The sequence below is a fragment of the Lissotriton vulgaris genome, chromosome 1_1, assembly GCF_964263255.1.
Source record: "Lissotriton vulgaris chromosome 1_1, aLisVul1.2, whole genome shotgun sequence".
Taxonomy (NCBI): Eukaryota; Metazoa; Chordata; class Amphibia; order Caudata; family Salamandridae; genus Lissotriton; species Lissotriton vulgaris.
In genome coordinates this window covers 493,906,539-493,922,288 of record NC_141685.1, presented here as the reverse complement: position 1 = coordinate 493,922,288, position 15,750 = coordinate 493,906,539, and the positions used below count along the sequence as shown (strand labels likewise).

Below are 15,750 nucleotides of genomic sequence, written 5' to 3'. Positions count from 1 at the left end.
ACACTTGCTAAGTGGGGGTATAATACATGTTTTAGAAGGGGAGAGAATACCGTGTTTTGTAGATTCTCAAGTTGTTATTCATTAATTTCAGTTAGTTTTAAATACCTCATAAACTTCAGAGCAATTAATTCCGGTGAAGCTACATTGGGGCAAATGATGTTTTCCAACCCTGCATAAGAAAAACAAGGATCACCCTGTATTTTCTTATTGAAGTCAAAGTTGTCGGTTGTATTGTATGTCTTCCACACGCTATTAAAGTGTCTGAAAAGATGCACTGGAATATGTCACAATGCTCTGGGATTTAGTATTACTTGTCTCTTTTTTATGGGGATGACTTTTTTATATTTTCATGAATACATTCAACCAAAATAAACTTATATTGAATAAAAAGTAAAGAATGAAATATATGTGTTATTAGAACATTGGAATGTTGGGAGCTCCATTGTGGACAATGGTGTGATCCCTGCTTCTACGGTAAAGGCCTGCAGAGCAACATTCTAATGTGTTACAGAGTCCTCTCAGAGCTCGAGGGGATTTAAATCCCCTCGTCCTTCGAGAAGCCTTTGTTTAGTTTGTTAGAACATTCTGTCCTCTAATGGCAGAATGTTCTAATAGCCTTATAGCCCTTCGTAGCAGGGCTATACCGGCTTTTAAAGCCCCGTCCCTTGTTAAAGTCTCTCGTCTTCGGCTCGGGTCTATAACGAGGGAGCGCGCCTTTATTAGCCGGTATAGCCGCTATGGTGGGCTATAAGGCTATATTTGTCTTAACTTATCTAGTAACTTGGTAACATTTCCTGTTGTGTCGAACAAAGTATCCCAGCTTAGCAACTGTGCTAGTCTCATACTTTCAACAAAAAAATTGGTAATTTATACTGTTCAGATGATGATGAATGTTTTGTCCATGTTATTTTTGACAAGATCTACAAGAAAAGAATATAAGGATGATAGATGTCTCATGATTGAAAGGTTACTTTTAGGTGTTAGTGAAGTGGTGATGCACAGTATACAGTTAAAGAAAGCTTTCCTGTGGCTTTTTTAAATGCTTAATTCAAATAAAAAATTGATGACAGTAATCATAATGTCTGCAAGAAGCATGACCACTCATCACCAGTCAGCAACAAGGACTAATTACAATAATTAATGGTGTCAGTAATAGGCCTCTAATTTTCATTGAATGTTTCCATAACTGACAACTTCAGAAAGGCCTGCCACATACATTTCTCAAAGCAATATTCAGAGTGCCTATGTTCTCCAGGTCCAGTGTGAGTTGCTCATGTGTTTGTGATTAGCATTGTGCGATTTGTGTACATTACGTTGAGCAGAAAGGAGTAATACTTTTAAATAAAATGTGCTTTGTGATTACCCCTTCCATTTAAAGATAAAAGAAGTGGAAGTCTAAAGTTCACACTAACAGTGTGAACATCGTGCATGAAAGTATAATACAAGCCCTAGCAAAAGCTCATTTCCAAGTTGTGACATGGATCTATCAAGATTGCCCATTGGTGTGACGTAACAAACAATACAAATGTTGTTTCCAATGTGATATTTATATCTGTTACTAGATGATGTGTGGCACAATGAAGTAAAGATCAATTCATTCACACCTAGGACCTAAGCAAAACGTGTGTTGAAATCTTCAATAATACAGGCTATTATTACCACTAGTATTGCCAACAAGGACCCCACTCTCTCAATGGTCATGTGATTCAGGGTTAAATACTTTGTAAGCTAAGGGAACTCCTAGCAATCTATTTAAAGGTTAACACCATTGTCAGGAATTATAGTGCATCTGATGATGGGTAGCCAGCTCCTGTCCCAGTTCAAATGACAGATGAATGAGTGTTTTTGTTAAGAAGGTGATTCTAGTCCTTGCTCTAAGTTTGGTTGAAGTTGTTAAGGCATCAATTCAGGATGTTTCAGTTTTATATATTATTAAGAAATTCTAGGGTCCCTCGTTACTGAAACAATTGTTGCTGGACTAGGTGCTATTCTTCTGCTATCACCCAATTGCTAACTTCTTTTGCTACTCAACTCTTAACAAGAGTAAAGGCATTTCGATTTCAAAATCATTTGAAGTGCGTAGCATTGTGATCATCTTACAATCTGCTTTCATGTTGAGAGAGGACAGGGATCTCTCCGTTTTACAGGTGAAACTCAATCTGCTGGAGGTGCTGGATAGGAATAAGTAGGCATTATCACCCTATTTGATCTGTGGACAATTTTAAGGTAATAAACTGCATAGAGTTACCAAATCAGTGGGAGTCACTGACTCTCTGCCTGAGATCGAAAGAGGTGGTATGTGACCCTCCTGATTAATCGAGGCACCTTTCTTGTTTTGTATGGATTTAATTCATGCTGGCTCAAAGTTAAGTATGGGATTCCCCATGTCTCATCATTGTCACCAGCAGTGTTTGAGATATACTTCTAGCCACTTAATGAGATCATTAGACAGATCAATCTGCACTTTGACACTATTGCTAGCAATTTTTAAGTCTCCTCGGGGCATATTAGCAAGAACCTTGTTAAAATTATCGCCATTTTAGAGGCAGGAAACTGCCACTAAAATGGCGATAATGGGCTCGCTAATATGCGGTATAGAATTTCAATAGAAGCCCAGGTTATATATAAAGGACATCTAACCTGGGCTCTTGCTAAAATGCCCCCTTGTTGGGTTGTTATATACTTCCATACTTCTCATAGCCACAGCCAATATTTGTGATACTTAAGGTATGAGAGATACAAAGATTAATCTGATACCAGATGGGTGCACCTCAGAACATACATTGGCTTGCTAGGTCACTCTGTGTCTGTTTTCAGCTTTCGAAGTAGGCGCAATGTTAAAATAATAATATTTTATCTTCTTAGAGTTTACATGATGCTTCACTGACTGCAACAATTAAAACTAGCTGTTCTGGTGGAATTGTCCCTTTCCTTCACAGTGGCATTTAGCTATGGTTGCACAGGCTGTTGTTGGTGTGTATTTAAACTACCACAAAACATTTATCGAAATATTTGTAATGGCCTGCAACATTAGATGCAATTTACCTAGAATTCAGTCAGGTCCCATATTACTCCAGCTTTAGGATAGTTGAGATGTTCTCGAAAATATAGCCTAGCACTCACTGAACAATTTAGATCACAGTATTAGTGTTCAAGCAACAGTCACAAGATTTAGTAGAAGCAGGCCTTGACTCCTGAATTATTTCCATAAAATTGAGGAATGTATATCCTTCTGCAAAGAGTAGTTTACGGGGAACAACCTTTATAACGCAACTTTTAGCACACAATGCTATTACAACGCAGACTTTAAAACAAAAACCATTACAACGTATTGCACTGGGGAGGCTATACGATAGGGAATAGTTTTAATTTACTATCCAACACCTTCCCTAGTGTCCATGGGGACTGGTGTTGGAATAGTAAATTAAATTATTCACTATCGAGCACCCCCCAGTGTAATGCGTTGTAATGGAATGCGTTTTAAAACTTGCATTGTTACAGCATGAGGGGTAAAAGCATGCGTTGTAACAACGTACATCCGTAGATTACACTTGTTTTTTATAACTTCAAATCCTTCTTTTTGAACTTTTGTTTTATAATCCGGATGTTGTCAGGCCTGTAGCACTTTATTAGATTCTGCATTTAAATAGATTAGATTGTGATAAAATTATCACTGCAAAACATAACTTTGCATTCATTTCCTAACAAGCCAACAAGTCATTCAGGTATTGCTTGGTAACTTTAGAGGAAGAAAATAAACTAAACCAAGAGATGACACTCACTTTCTGCTTTTTCAACCAGGATGAGTGCTATTCATTCTTAGTACATTTTTGCATGAATCTCCATTCCACAATTAACTTAACAGACATAAATGTTCAAGCTAAACTTCACAATCAAAGCTATTAGCACCCATGACATTTATTAGACCTAGAAAACCCACGTAGCTCTTGACCTTTTACAGTGATATCAATGGGGTAAGCTGGCATTGTGGCACATTTTTGCAGGAAGCCATTAGCTTGCTACAGTGCAGCACCTAATTAAACAGAGCTGCAGTTGGCAGTGGTGAAATGCCAGTGGGCACAGTGGAGGGAGGACATGGGCACAGAAGGTCACCCCCTTAAAACAAACATCAATCAATGCAGGGCAAACAACAGCATCAAATGTGTGATGGTATTTGCCATCAATGGGTTTCTGCATTTTAGTGAAAGAGTAACACATCAATTTTAGGAGCCAGAGCATTGGCAGCAATCCCCAAATCTGTCAATACAGTTTCTTATGGGGTGGTAGGATATCAAAGTGATTTTCCTGAAAACCAGTAAGAACAGTAATCTTGTCATTCCAATCCTGTTGTGGGAACTCTGAAAATGTTCATAAGGTTGAGTTTTAATATTTACCATTAGTGTTTGGTGGAGGGACCGGCAAGTGGAATGGTAGATTGTCTCGTGTATTCCACGCGTATGAGTCACCAAGGTTCCCCCCTCCAAACACATTGGTCGAAATAACAATAATAGACTCTAAAGGTTCATGAACATGTAATGAGACAGGCTTGTAATAAACCAGACCCTACTTTCGCCGCCCTTCGTCAAATGGAAACTTAAAACTCCAAGCGGTGTAGAGATTTTTGTACCAAGGGATTGATAAATGACCAGTTTCATCATTGCGTACAGCACTGTATATATCTTGTTCACATTCATCACCTTTATTTTACACCATTGTAACAAGTTACATGTCCATGAACCTTGACAGCCTGTTAATGTCATTTCAACACCATAAAATGTAAAGAACATATGGATTTCTCCTTAAATACAGACCTTGATTGGTTTTATTTTTGTCCATCAAATGCAAAAACACATCTTATCACAATTTTGGTCAGTGGTAAAGTAGAATCCCCAAGGACCTGACATACTGAAGTGTGGTCAGATAAAAAAACAATCTACAGTGCGAGGCACAGTTGCAGCAGCCCTGAAGTGTGACAACAGTCTTACACACTCAATGCCTCCATCAAAATCCTTCCAGTGGAGGGTGGCAAAAGTGTATGGCACCTTAATCGGCAGACATTCTGAGGCCCCCTCAGAGGAATGTGCATTTTTCTCCATGTTATATAATGGGAATATGAATGTCATGCAAATACTAATTGACAACTTGAGTTTGTTATGTTAACTTTCTATTGCTCACTCATTCAATTTATTTATTTAATTTATTTATTTTGAAGGTTTTATAGAGCCCGAACAAGATCCTTGCGGATATCAGAGCGCTTTCCAGTATTCAGAATTGCATAATACATAGGGAGAAGTATAACAAATTAAACAGATAATAAAGGAGGGCTGAATTGCGCAAGGGATAATAACACAGGTGCAACATACAAAACGTGGTGCTGAGAAACATGGGATAACATTAAAAACAGAGATCAGGAACAGTAGTAGAAAACTCAACATGCAGGGGCATTGCCCGGGCAAGCTTAGTCTTGTGTGTAAAGACCCTTTCCTTTTTCATAAAGGATTCTATATTTTCAGCCATTGGAAAAATTTGAAGCAAAATTGAAACACTCCTTATGATAATTTCTCCCCTCTGCAGTCACAATCCTTAATTAAGGTTTTTTATCCTAGAATCCAGTCACAAACAACAACTCGCCCAATGTAGTGTAGTTCCTATATTCCCAATAGGCTCTGCGCATTGGAATAATATATCCTATAGATTAGACGTAGGACTTAGGTCAATTTGGTCTCTATTGAATATATTAGACTTAATTGTGAGTGCCAGCTAGCTCAGAGGTCACTAGAAACGTTCTCAAATACACAAGAAGCGATTAGTTTCTGACAACCGCATAAACATGACAACTTTGTTTCCCCAAGAATAAACATATCTTCAGAGTCATGGAAAAAATAGATAGATATTTTACTCAGTCAATCGTGCATGCTTCATTTCATCATAAGTGCAGAGAAACAGAGAGACAGGCATTTTCATTAAAAAGATTTATTGAATGGTCTTCTTTCTCATGCAAGTAAAGTGAACTGCTACAATCGTGATACTGGTTGTAAAGCATAATACGTACAGCAGGAAGAGTATTTTTTTTTGTTTTGAAAATCTGTTTATTAGCATAGTAATTGGAGCAGTTACATACATATTTGGGCATAGTACTAATCAGAATGTCACATTCATATGTCTGCTCAGTATTTACAGGCGTTTAGTATCCTTGATTTTCCATTTTCGTCCAGAACCATAGCAACTGAACAATCCCCTACCATACCCACTCCCTCCCCCACCCGCTAAAATCCCTCCCGGCACTCTCCTCATATGAGAATAAATGTGATATTTACATCCTGGTCACCTGTTGCTCCGTGTAGTACAGTTTTTTTCTCCCCATACACAGAGGCAGGCTGGGATAGAATTGTCAATGGTACGGGGTTCCCCGTACCCCAACACAGTGCACCTTACATCGTGAATGTCCTAAGGGGCTGGACCCATTCATCCCGTGTGTAGTGAGTTATCCGTGTCCCCCCGTCCTCCTCCCCCCCAGCCTCGAAGGTCCCCAGCACAGTGTACCAGTCTAAGGAGATCAGTATTTTCCTGAGACCTCTGTGTTCTTCTCGTTGTAGTGCCTCGCCTTCTGCCTTGCCCCATCTAATTACCTCTGCTTTCCATATATCCGGGTCAGGGGGTCTGGGAGACTTCCACCTCATCGTGATTGCTCGCTTCGCTAGTAATAGGGCCAGGTCTGTGAAACGTGTCGCCACGGTCTTCGTGCGTGTTGACGGTCCCAACCCTAATAGTGTATGTTCTATGGTGAGCGATCGGGACAGGGTGCCAGCACTCTCAAGCGAGTCAGCGATGGTGGCTCAGTAATGACCCAACTTGGGGCATTGCCAGAGCATATGTATTAGTGATGCGTCGTCAGCATCGCACCGGGGGCAGTTTCTACTCGCGTCGGGGAACATCATATGTAGGCGATGCGGGGTCAGGTAGGCCCTATGTATCAGCATCAGCTGAATAAACTTGTATTTGGGGTTTCTGGCTACAGCAGGAAGAGTATTATAAAATAATACTGTAAAAGCATTGTAAGGTTTCTAAACCATAGATAAATACATACATAAATAACTAAGGCTAAGAGTACTCAACTGGTGCTTCTAAAATACGCCTATGCCAATGTACCTAACCTAAGTCTAGTACAAGGGGAGAAGTAAGTGAGGTGTAGCATGACTGCTTAAGCTGATTTTTCCAAGAAATCGTTGTGGCTTTTGGAACGAGTGGAAGTAGCCATGCCTTTCTTTTGACTGCCTGGGCTTATGTCTAAATATGGGTATGATTTCTATGCCTATATAAGGGCAATGTGAATTGTACCTATATAAGGGCATGAATCGGTAACTTTGGCTTGGATCCTAAAACGCCATACAACACCAATCAAAAGTATTAAACCATTAATTCAATTATTCCACACCAAAGCAAAGCCAATTATCATAATCTGATGGAAATGACACTTTAAGTATCAGTTTCAACTCTCAGTGATATGTTTCATCCTGATCGAACATTATTAGAGAGATGGACAAGATATGCTAAGAGCTAAATGAAGAGTGTGTAAGGGCTAATAACAAACAATTCCAATGCCATGCAGGGAATCAATGTATTCTAAAATAGCAGTAGAAAACTTCAGAAGATATGGCATGCCTCACTGATCCACCCCCAGTGTTTGTTTCAGATTTATTAGGCACAAACAGCAACTATTATGTGGATAGGGTAGGCATAATACATCATCATTAAAAAAAACTATCTCTAAATATAACCTCACAATCTCAAAACTATTTTCCTTTAGCGATTATACACATCTCAGATTATGTCAAATATTCATTCTATCACCATTTTTTGAAGCACATTCAATCTATGTGTAGCCCTTATATCTCTGTGTTATTTATAATCAGACATCTGCGATTTAATATGTAGTTGTTCACATCAAGTGTGATGTCATTATTGGTGTGTGAGCAATGAATAGGGGCTGATACATCAATCAATCAAAATTACTTAATTTAGACAATCAAGTCCATTAAACTGCAAAGTGAGGGGAAAACCAGCAGCAGCACATTGCATGGATTTAAATAAATTGAGGCAAACATTGAAGACAAATAACAGCATCTCAATAATGCACCTACAGTCAATTCATGTAGAGTGGCAGACAAATAAATACTAGATGTATGCATAATTTAAAATGCGTCATACTGATGCTATATACGTAAACATAAAGGGATCAAGCTTGGATCTAATAAAGCGTATGCATACCTAAGCTTTTAGCAGATGCTAAGATTTCCCTTACAGAAAAGTGATCTTTTACGTTTATTGCTGTGGAGCAATTTGCCTCTTCTGCTTCTTGAGGTGAGAATTAAAAACATATCATAATATTCAGTGCAACTTCTTGATATAACAGTAAAATTTGCTCCCAGCAGTTGTTTACTGAAATTCAAAAGGGGAAGATACAAAAGGCTGAGGGTATCAAGTGTTAAATATTCACTTCAGATCTGCAAAGAGCTGAGTTACTGTCAAGGCAGGATAGGTAAGGTTTGTCAAGGGACGGCAAAGCCCTATGGTAATCATGACTAAACTCATATGTAAGCCACCTTCACCTAACTACCTACCCTTCTGTTCCCACTGTGGGTCGGATTTTACAGACAACTGTACACAGAAGAAAGGTATGTTCAAATGGCTTAAAGTAGAGCGGTGTTCCCAAAACCAGCCACTCTTAAACACATTTGCTATGGACCTACACAAGGGGCGTAAAGAAACGTTTTCGACGATTATGACATCTGGGTGGTCTAGTTGTTTCTGATATCTCTGAGATTGTTGGTATCTGGCCAGTAATTGGTCACGTTTGATCTAAATGGGGTGGTAATCAACGGGCAGCTACATGACCGTATTATCTGAGCCTGAGGCTTGAATACTGAGCTGGGGCCCTAAGGAATTTAGGACAGTGGTTACATTCCTTAGTGTTTTGTTCACTCTGTCCAGAAGTTTTATAAGGTTGGTAATGACTTGCGGGTGAGCTTCTTTCAAAAGTAATTTGATGGCCACTGGTATTGACTGTGTCCCTTCTTTGAACAAGAGATGTCGGAGGAGTTTTCTGCGTTCATCAAGTAGGGCAGGGCAAATACAAAGCAAGTGTGCTAATGATTTTTGGTGGAGACCAAATAAATGATATGTTTTAGTGGCTGGGTGACACATCTAGGTGGGCAGCACATCTAGTGATGAGGAGCAGCCCATCTGAAGTTGGCAAAACATAACTTTATAGTACGACTAGATGATTCTGGAATGCAATTTTGGCACCCCTCTTCGAGCATAATAGACAAGGACTACATTGGCATGTTTTGTTTACTGAAGGTCTGGTAGTCTAATGCAAAATATTCCATTTGCACCTCTTTTTTGCGCTACTTTAAAGTACTGATGTGGCACATTGTGCTTCCACAATGCTGCTGCATCTGTACATCTGTAAGAACATTTGACCAAGCATTTGGGGGACCCAGGCTGTTTGCACTCTGATAAGTGTTCAAAAAGAATCCGAACTCCCTGGAAAGGCTTCTGTACCGTTTGCCACTGTCACAATAAGTTTAGCATTAACTACTTTCAGCCATGGCATAAAAGACTGCTCATTTGTGCTTTTAATGATGGTTTGGAAATCAAATTGTAGTGAGCCAGATTTTGGTTTTAAAGAATTAATATGTGTTAAATGGCCTCCCTTGTCATCTTGCCTGCACCCCAGAATTGATATGTGTTTGCTATGGCCCGGCAATGGTTGTTTATATGCCATGCACTGCTTTTTTACGTTTTTTCTGCCAAAGATCACAATATTAGTTTTTTTGATAACATTTGAGTTACACTGATTGTGTAAGATGCCAAGCAGTCTTTGGAGCCCCTCTGGTGTTTGGCCTAAAAGAGCTATGCCATCTCCATAAAGGAGCGAGGTGATCTGATGGTTTGCAAATTGTGGTGCATGGCAGATTACCGAGATTAATGCAAGTACCAGGCCGCACATAAACAGATTGAAAAGAGCTGGAGCTAGTACACTCCCTAGCTTGAAGTCTTGTTCAATGTTTATTTTACCAGAAACTGCTGCACTATATTCCAGTTTAACTCTGGCCCATTTGTCAGAGTAGAGTAGCAAAATGCTGCGAAGCAGTGGTTCTGGGATTTGCCAGGTTTAGGCGCAGATATGATTTTATATTTCATCAAAACTGGGGAATCTAAAGGAATCCTTCGAATTGAGCTTTTTGTAACTGACATATGGAATTAAAAGTATTGGTGAATACCCAAAAGTATTATATATGCACCCACAAATGCATGTAAATTAACGTGAGAAGATATAATACTTTCTCATGAATCTGGCCTTCAGTATCCATCTTGTTTTGTTGTTGATACGGTTTAAGTTTTGAATAAATCTCACAATGCACTCATATATTACTGCACTATCAAGATCCCAAGCGAATATGTTTTTTTGCATTGGTCCCCAATCTATTTTCCTTTGTATTTCCCATGTTTTTTTTTTATCTCTGTGCTCATACATATATTTACCAACCTGAGAACAGCTTGCTCTAATTGTCTCGAATTCACACCCAAGCAATATTTCTGATTCATTCTAAGAACAACTTGCTTGAACTTTCAAAGGGAATATCAAATATGATGTTCAATGAGGATAATCTTGTTTTTAATATGTTTACGTCCCACAAGTATACGAAGCACAAGTATAAGAAGCAATGAATTCCAAAGGATAGCTTCAGTATTCCCAAGGTTTTAGCCTGTACTTTTTAAACATAAAGAAATATGAAGTCCAAGGTATGTGACGCCAATTTGTTCATGTTATTAGTTAAAATGGAGAGATTGTAATCAAAAGTGTAATTTCTTTCTCTGCTAAAGATATGATATACAAAACAAAACTTTGCTTCCTGTGATTTGAGATTATTCATGTATAAAGATGTGTTATATTGTTAAAATGCGTCGGTTACATTTGGTTGCCCATTCCAGAAGTGTACATTGCAATGAAAACTCTGAGCATAATATTTTTAAGGTTTTGTCTTTGTCAGTAGCAATTACAGCTAGTAGGTTCTTTTTGGTTCTGGTTATCTCTATTGTGCTAATTGTTCTTTATTAAATGTCAATAAATATGTATTGAAAATAAACACTTTCTGATCATTACCAACAAGAATGGATTTGTCTATGGTGTTCTTAGCAGCATGTTTCTACATAATTTAGTAGTCAATATAAACAAGATGCCAGTATGAATGTTTACGGAGGGGTACTCTTCATATTGGGCAGCCTGAGGCCTGTTTACCTTTCTGATGACTTTAATATTTTATTCATTTATATATTTTCATTGCATTATTCATCAAAACCGGTGTTACAAGAGCTATACAACAGAAGACTGCAATTCATTCCTATATTCTAACACCTTATTATTATATTAGGTTCCCATTGAGAAATATTTTAGTCCAAATGCAACCTAGCATTCTTCCATAACTGTGGTAATATTGTTATGTGTAAAGATTTATAAACCACTTCTATTATTCGATCATAGCACCAATGTTATAATTTGGTACAGGACAGATAAAGAGAATACTAGAGAGGCTGTTTAAAACACAACCTGAGGGGTCTCTGGATGTATTCGGTCTTGCAAGCAATTATCTGTCTACCTATTGCCAAGTCCTTCAGTTTACTGTGTTCACATCTTTATTCAAGATTTTTTTCTTGGATGCTTGCATTTTACGTACTTTACCTTATTTATTTTCCTCAGATTAGTTCTAGTTCAGTGAGAATGTTGTTGCTGTCATTTAACAAGTATTGGCTCCATTTAGAGTTTGTCGTTTGGGGCGCTGAGTCAATATGTAAAGCATATAATGTCCTCTATATTAGATGAGTGACGAGCTATGCTTTACTTGTAATATGCTATGGTTTTGACAGAGTATCCCTTCTGCCAAACTCTTAATAAGGCGTTACGTTATACACTTTTTAGAATTCATTCAGGCATTAGAGATTCTTTCCCAAGATACCTTTTAAAGAATCTATTTATAATTCATCCTTCAGCAGATTTCAAAACACTAGGGAGCAAAGAGTTTTTCTCTACATCACTGATTTTATGATTCTAGTAATATCTCCAAAATATATTATTCAGTAAAACAAAATTTCCAAATGCAAAAATAGCAAATTGTCACTATATTTGTTGTTACTTCTACACAACCCCTTAGATACAATCCTTGATGGTGTATCCTCTCAAAATATAGGTAGCGAATAAACCTCTAGATGCAGTCAGACTATTGAAATGCAAAGCATATTTGAGGTGCATTGCCAGAACAGTATGTTGAAGAAAATATATTTTTGATGGTCATTATTACCCTATGCTTTCATTACTTCCATCAATGTTGTCTTCTTTTTTTTTATACCAAAGAGCTTAGTGGAAAAATAAATTGCAATAAATAGTAATATTGTCAGTTACCCCAAGTTATATTGTTTTACAGTTTATCTGTAAGTTGCTACAAGGAAAGCGATCAACTTACAGTCTATTCCATGTGCAAAGCATGGTACCTAAAAATTATTATTAGGAAAAGGTACATGTAAAAATGACATAAATTGACCTACATTATTGTGCCATAGGAGGATGTATAAATACGATGTGTGCCACTAAGGGCCAGATGTAGGTAAGTATATTTTAGCGATTCATAAATACTGAATTTTACCAATTCAGTATTTATGAATCGGTAAAATAGAAGGGGGGAGATGTAGAAAGAATCGGTAATTGAATACTGATTCTGTAAGAATCGGTATTTACCGAATCGGTAAATACCGATTCGGTAATGTCCATTGATTCCTATGGGCATTGAAGCCCATAGGAATCAATGGGCATTACCGAATCGGTATTTACCGATTCGGTAAATACCGAATTTTGCAAGGGTGCAGTGGGTGTCACTTTGACACCCTCTAGCACCCCGATTTAAGGCATGTGTGACATGTGGCACACAGACATGCCCTAAGGGCATGTCCGTCTGTCACATGCCATGGGTGTGCATGCACACATGTGCATGCACACCTGGATTCGGTATTTTACCACCCAATTGGATTGGGTGGTAAAATACCGATTCGATAAGGCCTGTGGGACTCAGAAGAGTCCCACCTACATTTCTAAATTACCGAATCGGTAAAAATACCGATTCGGTATTTTACCGATTCGGTAAATTTACTGAATCGGTAAAATAGCCTACCTACATCTAGAATAGCCATTTACCGGTCGGTAACGGCTGAATCGGCCGTTACCGGTCGGTTAATGTCTACCTACATCTGGCCCTAAATGTCTATTAATCGTTACAAAACAAGTATATTAGTTCACTGAGATTGAGGAAATCATTCTAAAAACATGTCTGTAAATTGTACAATGTCAGTGATTTAAAAGCCCCGACTGCACACAATAAAAGAATGTAGATTAAAGAAAGCATTGCATAAAAGTGGTAAGGGAATAGAATTGTACCAGTATTCTTTGCTGATTTTTAATATCCATTTATCACGTGCTCAGTGGTGTACCTCAAGGTTTTCAAGCAGGTTGCCCATTCTGTGCTGGCTTCATATAACTGATTCAGAGGAATAAATCTTTCTTCATTGCAAATACAGGTAATTCAATATCTTTTGACAAAGAAATCTGAACTGTGGACATAGAAGCTGATTCTAGATATATGAAAATGAACTGAATCATGTATTTGGCAGATGCTACATCTATACTTCGAAGACAATGCACACTGTAGCAGAATGTGTTGTGACAATTTAATGCCATGGACTTTCTGCCTTTGGATTGATTGCTTTTTTTAACTTTTGCTTTGAGTGAGCCTCTCTGCTGATACCTCATTTAAGTTCTGTTAAAATAGGTTGAGTTTTAGCTGCCAGTACCCACCTGTTGGGATAAGGTATGCTGCTGCATTGCAGGAATAAAATGCTCTGGGCTAGTTTCATGTCATTACGTGTACATATGTGTGTGAACATGTATGAATGTGTGTGAGACCATCATCTAACTTGAATCTGCACATACATAGTTTGTCATAGAAGGGACACTTAAGGAATTGGTTCTGACTTGGTTTAGGCCTTATAATGTGAGAGGGTATAAATAGTGTGACTAATTGCAACTGCAGTGATTACTGAAAATTGGTTGTATTAAACACCTTGGGCAAAATCTGTTCCACATTACTATTTCACTATAGTGAGGCTTAGAGACCTGTGTGACACACTGATCGTATGGCAAAAATGAACCAGATATTACAGATCCAATTGTCACTTCTGTCATATTTGTGCGCCTTCTGGCACTTGAGGATTGCTCACATATATCTAACTCAGTTTCTATTTAGATTCCCAGCCTTTGAACCACCTTCTAAGCCAAGCTAAGTATTCTGCTGACCAGCTAGAAGCTCAAATTCCTTCTAACACAATAGAGCCATTTGTAAGCACTTGGACTTGTTCCTGGGAAAGGAAAGAGTAGGGATGGAATCTGTATGTGGTAATTACTTCTCACACTGCATCCGGCCAAGGAATACTCAACCAGACAGAAACAAAGATGTATAATCAGACTTCTGGAGCCAATAACAGGAGGGCCATCCTTTTGAAGTTTTGGAGGGGAGGCATCAAGCAGCTATGACAATTAGGGGGCTGGGCTTAGCCTCTAAGAGAAGGTTTTTCAATAGATCACCTCAAGTCACCATCTTGAATGCTGCTGAGAAGGGTTGGGAAAGGGATGGAATGATGTGTCATTCCAGTATTAGACCCAAGTGTCTACATTGTAACTTTTCACCTCCACATTTTTCATTTTTCTTTAAAACTTTATTCAGAAGCAAAAAACATCCATAAAAGCATCACACAATTTGAACAACTTCAATATACAATTCAAATCTTAAGACCAAAGAGTATGTATTTTATTTAGTGTGTTTTGTATAGCGCGCAGCTACCCCAACGGGGTGTCCCGGCGCTTCTTGCATATTTGCTGAGTCTTACACAAATGGGTTTAGCAGAAGAGCAATATTTTTAGTGCTTTGCGAAATGGTAGTTCCTCCTGAATCATTCGAATAAAGATGGGAAGTTTTTTCCATTGAGAGGTCGCACATACCTGGAAGGTTTTTCCCCAGATCGAACTTATTTGAATCTAGGGGTAGACAGCAGTCCTTTTGAGTTGGATCAAAGATGTCTGGCATTGCTGTAGGGGCGAAGGCTGGAAGAGAGATACGCAGAGCCCTTTCCTTTGGTTGCACGATAAGCCAAGGTAAGGGCTTTAAATTCTACTCTTTTTTGGACTGGCAACCAATGTAGCTTACGTCGATGTGGCGAGATGTGCTCACGTAGAGATAGGCCACAGACCAGCCGTACTGCAGCATTCTGGACTGTCTGAAGCCGATGACAGAGGCCAGAAGCAAGTCCAAGATACAAGCCATTGGCATAATCTAAGTGGGATGTTATTAAGGCCTGGACAATGGTTTTCCTGGTGTTACTGGGGAGAAAGTTGATACATTTTTGGATCATCCTGATTTTTGAAAAACAGGCAGCAGATACCGTCTGGACTTGGTTATGGAAGGAAAGGTTAGTGATCCCCAAGTTCTTTAAAGTTTCCTTAGGGAAGGGGGCCGCACTTAGATCCAGTGGCCACCAGCGGTTCGAATCCAGTGGGGAAGGTTGGTGGAAAAAGAGAACCTCCGTTTTGCCTGCATTAAGCCGAAGGAAATTATTATCCATCCAGCATGCGATGTTTCGAAGACA

The 15,750-nt window shown here is 38.7% G+C and overlaps 1 protein-coding gene across 1 annotated transcript in view; it reads left to right on the top strand.

The window, feature by feature from the left end:
* Positions 1-15,750, top strand: part of NEGR1 (neuronal growth regulator 1) — a 1,973,203-nt gene that overhangs the window by 563,528 nt on the left and 1,393,925 nt on the right. The window lies entirely within an intron of this gene.